The sequence below is a fragment of the Camelina sativa genome, chromosome 5, assembly GCF_000633955.1.
Source record: "Camelina sativa cultivar DH55 chromosome 5, Cs, whole genome shotgun sequence".
NCBI lineage: Eukaryota > Viridiplantae > Streptophyta > Magnoliopsida > Brassicales > Brassicaceae > Camelina > Camelina sativa.
In genome coordinates this window covers 15,534,974-15,543,446 of record NC_025689.1, presented here as the reverse complement: position 1 = coordinate 15,543,446, position 8,473 = coordinate 15,534,974, and positions in this window count along the sequence as shown.

Genomic DNA, 8,473 nt, shown 5'->3' with positions numbered 1-8,473 from the left:
GAATCTTCTCGGAGGTCTCCTGAACGAAACTACCACCAAACATGCTCCTCTCCCCCACCTGAGTCCAGCATAATGGTGTACGACATGGTCTCCCATACAAAGCCTCATAAGGAGCCATCTTAATACTTGCCTGATAACTATTGTTGTAAGCAAACTCTACCAGGTTCAGGTGATCTGCCCAATGGCCACCCCANCGCATGAGCCTCCCTCAAGATCTCCTATCTCAAATCCTCATCCTTGGGCACACAAATCCGACCGTGCACCAAGATAGTACCATTAGTTGAGACCTGATACTCTGAATCAACATCCTTAGAGACATTCACCAGCCCCAAATCCTTCTCCTGAGCCAACCACACCCTGCTCAGAAGATCCGCTCTATAAGCCGCCACCTAACCCAATGGTTCTCGAGAAAACCGCACACAAGCTCAACGCACTGATCTCTCCGACCAGAGACTTCATCTCCTGGTCATGTTGTAATCTGCCAAACCAAGGAAACTCCTGATCTCAGTGACATTCTGTAGTCTAGGCCAATCCCTGATAGTCTGAATCTTCTCCGGATCTACAGAAACTCACTCTGCATAAACAATGTGACCCAGAGAACCCATCTCACGCTGCCAAAAACTACACTTGCTCAACTTAGCAAACAACTTCTGCTCTCGCAGCTTCTCCAGAACTGCCCTCAAATTCACTGCATGCTCCTCAGGACTCTTAGAAAATACCAGGATATCATCAACGAAAATGATGACAGACACGTTCTGAAACTCCTGAAACACACTGTTCATCAATCTCATAAACGTTGTTGGCGCGTTAGTCAACCCAAAAGGCATCTCCATGAACTCATAATGCCCATACTTCGTCCTGAAAACCGTCTTTCTCACATCTGCCTCATCTATTGGTATCTGATGATAACTCGACACCAGACCTACGTTGGAGAACCAAGTAGCACCTCCCAGTTGATCCAACAACTCATCAATCCTGGGAAGAGGGTACTTGTTCTTGACAGTGACCCGGTTCAAACCCCATTAGTCAATGCACAAGCGGAAACTCCCATCCTTCTTCTTAATAAATAACACCAGTGCTCTCCACGGTGATACACTAGAACGTATAAATCCCTTGCTCCATAAATCCTCTAGTTGCTTCCTCAGCTCAACTAAACAAATACTCAAGTATGCCGACATCAACTCGCCGCCACCTAAATATCAACCCTCTTGTTCGTCCAAGAACCTCTAGTAACTTGCCACTTAGGGAAACTTCCCCAAGATAACTTATTCCAGAAATAGCTTTTCCACTTGGCAATTCTCCACAGTAAATCATCAATACGAGCGTAATAAAACAAACAAGTACCATACGTTCGCATATTCTGATTCACCGCGTCAAATGCTTTGCAGGCAGCTAACTCAAACCACTTGACTTATTCCCTCCAACAAGTTTACCAAAACCTTGGATCTAGCAACCCTGTCCAACTCCAATGAACTTCATCCAGCATCGTTACAACGATTAGTTTATCCTGCCATGAAGGCTTTTCGTGAACTTATGTATCTGGCAAACATGCCTCTCCCGGCTCAATCCTGCTGTAACTCCCCTTCCCGGGACTCCGGCACCACCGGCCTCACAATCCTGGCACACAGCCAAACATTCATAAACGCTATGGTCATAAAACCTTGTCCCAAAAGTCAACACATTCAAAACCCGAGATTAAACCACCGTCAATCTCTCAAGGTCTACATTCAATCATTATGTTTATACTCACGTCCTAGGAATTGCTTGCTCCCAACTCTTCCACTCTTAGGTCGCAACTTTCGAGTCATACCGATCTCACTCTCAGACCAGCGTCTTCGAGTTATACCGTCTCACTCTTGGACCACAATCCTCAAGATCTCGGTATCAGGGGAACTACTCATCCCCTCAGGAGAACAACATCCCCTCTGCCACTCTCGGAGCCCTCAGCCCCTCGAGCTATCGGTATTCAGGGGAATCACCATCCCCTCAGGAGCAACAATCCTTAACGACTATAAACATCTCTCGACACAACTACCTCATGTGGTCCGAGTATAACATTGCAATGTTACACCTGCCCACTTAACTTATAATATCCAACTGAATTAACCACCAAGCAGAGAAATATCTGCTCCAACTGCATATGTCCACCTATCCGCCTCTCTAGGCCTGATACCCCTTGAGAATAATCTCATACCGGTCATCTACAACCGCTCCATCCTCTTAACATAAGATGGAAAGTCCTCAACATTCGCAGCCCTCAGCTGCACCCCGCCACCTGCGGCACAACTTGAGCCTGCACTGGTACCCCTCTCGGTAACCGCTCCAACAGCACGCCAACAGATCCACCAAATGATCATCTCGACCCTGGGCTCCACCTGCTGCAACCCCAAAACTGGGTTCCCAGCACCCCCGGCACACTCACTGGCTAACCCTCCCTGGTCCTTCCTGATACGCTTGCGACCCTCTGACGTACCTCCCCGTGGAAATTTGGACCACACACTCACTGGCCTCGGGACTCACCCGACCATCACCACAACCACGTCCCCGTCCACTACCAACAACTCAAACACCTTTAACCACTGTACTTCGAGGAACAGAGGCTAACAAGCAATCTTAACATAACACAAAATACAAAAACACAAACTCACCGTGGAATCACACTGTAGGCTCGAAGAGGATGTTCTAAGACTCCATGCCACACACAATTGACTAACTCACATAATCAATCAAAGTATGCAAATCCCAAAAATCTACAGCACAAAGCCTAGTGAACCCAAACCTAGAACCGTAAAGGCTCTGATACCAAAATGAAAGGCACGACCTTTTTTTTTTTAATAAATAAATAATAAATAATAATATATACAAATAAACTACAACTAGTGGTCCCATACCCACTAGCCACCTAACCACAATTACAATCAACAGCAGAATAACAATACCAATAACAATATCCAATAATAATCCAATAATAACCGATAGCAATCCAATATTATAGCAAAGGCAATATCCCAATACCAAACAACAAGAAACATGAAACCGGCAACCTAGCAATGTTTCTAATAACTCAACTCTAACAACCTAGCAATGCCGGACAACATCCAATCGAGTCCCTGAAATATCCTCCTCTTCATTGCCTTGATTCCACGATCACACTTTGCCTTTACCTGCACCACAAACACATATTGAGATGCATGAGTATTTGATAAACACTCAGTGAGGCAATCCTCCCATCTACTGGGCTATACACACAAGCAACTGTAATTCCAATGTTCCAAACAATCAACAAACAAAGCATACAAACTAAGAAATCAAACATCGTCTCACTGGAAGGGAGGTGTCGACCGACACCATCCAAGTGTCGACCGACACTGGCCTTGGTGTCGACCGACACTACCTCACAGTGTCGATCGATGCCCAACTTGCTGGTGTCGACCGACACCAAGTGGTATCGATCGACACTCCCTCTGCAACTGCGATCTGCGCGAAGTCGAGAGTCGAATCTCGCTCCCAAATCACCACCAAATCGTCCAATACTCAGAACCCAAACCTTGTACATCCGTAGGGACCTGTATCAATCAATCACAGCAAGAAAAAACATACAAACAAGCAACAACAAGCAAGAACAAGGGAATCAAAGGCTTAGATTAGCCATGGTCATGCACTCACCTCCTAAAATGAAAACCAACCGTTAACTATCAAATCCCTCCGGTGAAAAGCTATCCCTAGACGTCACGAACCTTCCCACAAAATTTCAGCACGATCAGATCTCAGATGAAACCGCAATCAATCCCGAAACACCCGCTGGTCTCAAACCGCGTCTGAGAAGAAACGCCCCACCAAACTGCCGATATCTCTTACAATACTAACTCAAATTCACTTCTGTAAAAAGGAGAGTGTATGAACATCTCTTAGGTACAATCATACCAAATATCAATACCTTTCAAAACGATTTGAGCAGTCGGATCCTCCTTCTCCCAAATCCTGACGATTCTGTTCGTTTTGCTTTGAACACTCAAGTTTACTCTCCCTTCTCCTCTTTCTCTTTGTTTCCAGCGGCTAGACAACAACAAAACACGACCTAGGTCGTTCTCCTACTTAAATATCACGGTTTAATGGTTCTCCTTAAACCAAACCGACCAAAATCGATGATTAAAACAATCTGATCGAACCAGATAACATTTGTGTCGACCGACACCACCTTGGTGTCGATTGACACCCATCCCAGAAAAACCAATTTTTGGTTTATGGATGTTACAGAAATTCCAATGGAGAGTCGTTCAACAATACTCATGAATAAAGGTTTCTTGCGAAAGAGTTGAGGAGGATATGTTGCATCTTCATGAAAATAATTATTCCATAAGTGCTTGTGTCCATCTTCAGGTCCTCTTTCAATGTAGGCTCATTTTTTATTCATCTTGGTTGCTTCTTGACGATTACCAAATGCTTGCTCGAAATGATCCTCGAATGCTTGATCGAAAGATTGATCAAAGTAGTCATCCATCATTCTTCGAAAGTATTACAAGAAGATGCCATTTTTTAGGAATAAAGAGTAAAATGTTTGTTCTTGATATTATTTTGTGGTAAAAAAACTAGAAATTAATGAAGAAGATAAATATTTGGTCATTGTATATTGTCTCTTTTTTGTGACTTATATAAATACGCTTGTGGTGAAACTATATCTTTCAGAATTTGTGGTGTACATCTCTTGCAATGTATGTGGTTCATAAAGAAGCAAAGTATATATCACATGTGAAGCTACTTTGTGATGTAAATCTCTTGCAATATATGTGGTTCCTAAAGAAGCAAAGTACCAATCACATGCAAAGCTACTTTGTGTTGTACATCTCTTGCAATATATGTGGTTTATAAAGAAACAAAGTACATATCAAATGCAAAGTTACTTTGTGGTGTACATCTCTTGTAATAAATGTGGTTCCTATCAAAGCAAAGTACATATCACATGGTGTTCTATATCACCATGGCGAAGCTCCCTCCAAACATGCTCAAGGGTGAACTTCACCTTGTAATCGTTGAAGAAAATCTGGTATGCCAATTTTATGATATAATCATCATTCTTAAAATGAGGTGATTGTTTTAATATTTTTTATGTCAATAATAATTTAATTAATTGTTTCAATATTTTGTATGGGGTGATTGGCAGTTTGGCCGTACATGTTGTAAAAATCTGTAAAAGGGATTGTACAGTTATTATGATTTCTTCATCTTTTTGGTTTTTGTTTTATTTGTTTACAGTTGTAACTGTCCTTTTTTTTTTTTGAATTCACAATCCCTTTTTATTTATTTTGTTATCGTATAAAGGATTGTGTTTTTTTACATTAAAAAGTACCAATCACATGAAAAGCTACTTTGTAGTGTACATCTCTTGCAATATATGTGGTTTATAAAGAAACAAAGTACATATCAAATGCAAAGTTACTTTATGGTGTACATCTCTTGTAATAAATGTGGTTCCTATCAAAGCAAATTACATATCGCATGGTGTTCTAAACCAATATGTGGTTCTGAATAATGTTATACTAGTCAATTATATAACCCATACTTTGGGTCACCTCTCGAATTTGGTATACACTGCATGCAAAATATTATAATCGAGTGAGTAATAGAAGAGTGGCAGATGATATATCACAAAACAACAACCATAGAAGTCAAAATGAAATATAGAACATAACTGAAATTCATTACATAACACAAGAAGTCAGAAACTTACAACTGATTGTGATTCCATTATATTACAACTCAAGCATAAACAGAAACACAAACATACAACTAATTTCAAAACATGTCACTAATTAGCTTATCCTTTAAACTCATTTCTATTTCAGTAAGTGACTATGCTTTTGCAAGTAGACTATCAAGATTTTTATGCTTGGTAAGCTTCTCTTTACACAAACTTTGATTTTTTTTCAATACAAAGTCTTTTTGTCTTATCTCCCACTTGGTCTGAAATTTTGCATCTTCTTCCCTAGTTGTTGGCTTGCTCAAATGCCTTTTACCTTTGGCCTTTGCTGCCTTAAAACTAGGAGGACGAGATTCATCCTCTTCATGGATAACTGGCACATAGCTTGATCACCGTGAAGGGTTATCACCACACTTGCTTCTCTTTGATGCTCTATTACCTTTCGTAGAAGAAGACCCACACCATTGGCCCAAAGACGTGGTGCTCATCGGTGTCGAGACGGTCATCAGCACTTGTGCTTGTCTCGTATGGCTGGACCCTCAGGCTTTGGAAAGTGGCTTTATCGATAAGCCGGAGCCCCTCCGCAATCTATCGGCTAGGTTGGATGGTTGTGTTTCATGGGAGAGCATGGATCCCACCTAGTCCATCCCTAGGAAAGGTCCCATGGAAAGCAAGGTGAGAATGTCTCCCATGGGCATCAATCCACCTTGTGGCTAGGTTTGGATACGGAAAGGTTAGCGATACCGGAAGGATGCACAGATGGCATTCGACTCTCGAGTTGATTTGTTCGGATGATTTGCCTAGGCGTCGTTCACCATCACGTTGATGTTCTCGGCAACCATCTCTCGATGGGAGTCCAGCTGTTCGACAGTTGGCCAAGGGTGAAGACTGTAGTTTGAACCCTTGTCGCCTAGGTTGGATGGGCGTGCTTCATGGGAAAGCATGGATCCCACCTAGAATATCCCGAGGAAATGTCCCGAGGAAAGCAAGGCGAGAATGTCTCCCATGGGCATCGATCCACCTTGCGGCTAGGTTTGGATACAGTAAGGTTAGCAATACCGCAAGGATGCACTGATGGCGTTCGACTCTCGAGTTGATTCGTTCGGATGTTTTGCCTAGGCGTCATTCACCTTCACGTTGATGTTCCCGGCTTGGTTTTCGCGCTTGTGCGGCTTTGGCCTGGTTTCGTCCGTCTTCTCTCTGCTCGACCGAATACTTTGGAAGAGTAGGTTGAATGATTGGTGAATTTGGGCTAATTGAACGTTCGGCATATGAGTGGTTATCGGATAGCTAGTGTTTGTAGGCTCCGTGCTCGCGCATCAAACTGCTTACCACCTATCCTTCTCAGTTAGTTCACGAGCCATGATAATCTCCCTCCAAACATGCTCAAGAGTGAACTTCACCTTGTAATCGTTGAATAAGATCTGGTAAGCCAATTTCATGACATAATCGTCATTCTAACCACTTGATTTCTCATTTCTTGCAGCCTCATAGATCCTACAAACTTGCAGACCATCTCGTTGATCTTCTGCCACCTTTACTTATAGTGAAGGGGCTCTCTCTTCTCTAGACCAACAAGCTTATGACTTGCAGCATAATAAGATGGAATGCGTGACAAAAAAATATTACCTTTTTGCTCATTTGCAACAATTTACTAGTGTTGAGCCAAGCACCGATGAGCACCACGTCTTTGGTGTGAAACCATTTCCTTCTTTGTTGACAATCATTTGGTTTGTGTTCACCTGCGATTGGATCCTCATCATAGTCATTGGTTTCAAGAGTGTGGATTGTGGTTTGACTAGTTAACAGGTCCATAAAACATGAAGCTTGACTATATGGATCCATAATTAAGTTTCTCGGATGTGTTTAAAGGAGAAGGAAGAGAGGGAATGAGAGTTTATGGTTTCTGTTTAAAAGGAGAAGGAAGAGTAACAAGAATCGTTTTTGTTTAAAGGAGAAGGAAGAGAAACAAATAACAACAAGGATTTATCTATATAACAAGAGGTTCAATTGAAGATTATGGTTAAAGGTCACATAACTTGCAATCAATGGTGCACTAAAGTCTTTTAGTATAATGGTGCACTAATAATGATTTGACAGTAAGCTACAAAGAGTACATAATTAAACAAAAAACCCATTCAAAGCCTTCAATAAGCATTGACAATTGTGTTAATGGTGAATTGAGAAAATGGAGCTCCTGAGATTAATTTTAGATGATGGATCATGATGAAGGAAAATTCAAAGTTTATCTATAAGTCATTCACCTAATAAAAGCGCAAATAATATAACAGATCTAAATCATGATCAACATTGAGAATAGAGAGTACCTTGTTGCGATAACAAATGCTTCCTTCTCTCACTATGTGCATGTTAAACCAGAATATTCCCAAGCTTGATCATGATTATATCACCAGAGACAAGAACCACAACATCCTTCTCACCTCACAACAAGAAGAGAAATACAGTCAAGGAGGAGTCAAGAGACTATATTTTATCTAAACAAGAAAAGGGACATTGAAAGGAAATGAAAAAACCTCAGCTAGAAAACTTCAAGCTCAGGAGTGGAAAGATCTGGATACAAAGATTATGTGATGCATTTCTCCTTATTGTCAAGCATTATGGAAATGTTTAGCACCACCACCAGATATCACAATGGGTGAAGTTGTTACGTTTAATCTGCAACAAAAGCCAATTTCGTTATTCAATCTGGCTTTGTTCCAATTGGATGTGAAAACAATTATCAAAAACTTAGATTCTTATTCTAAAGCAAATACA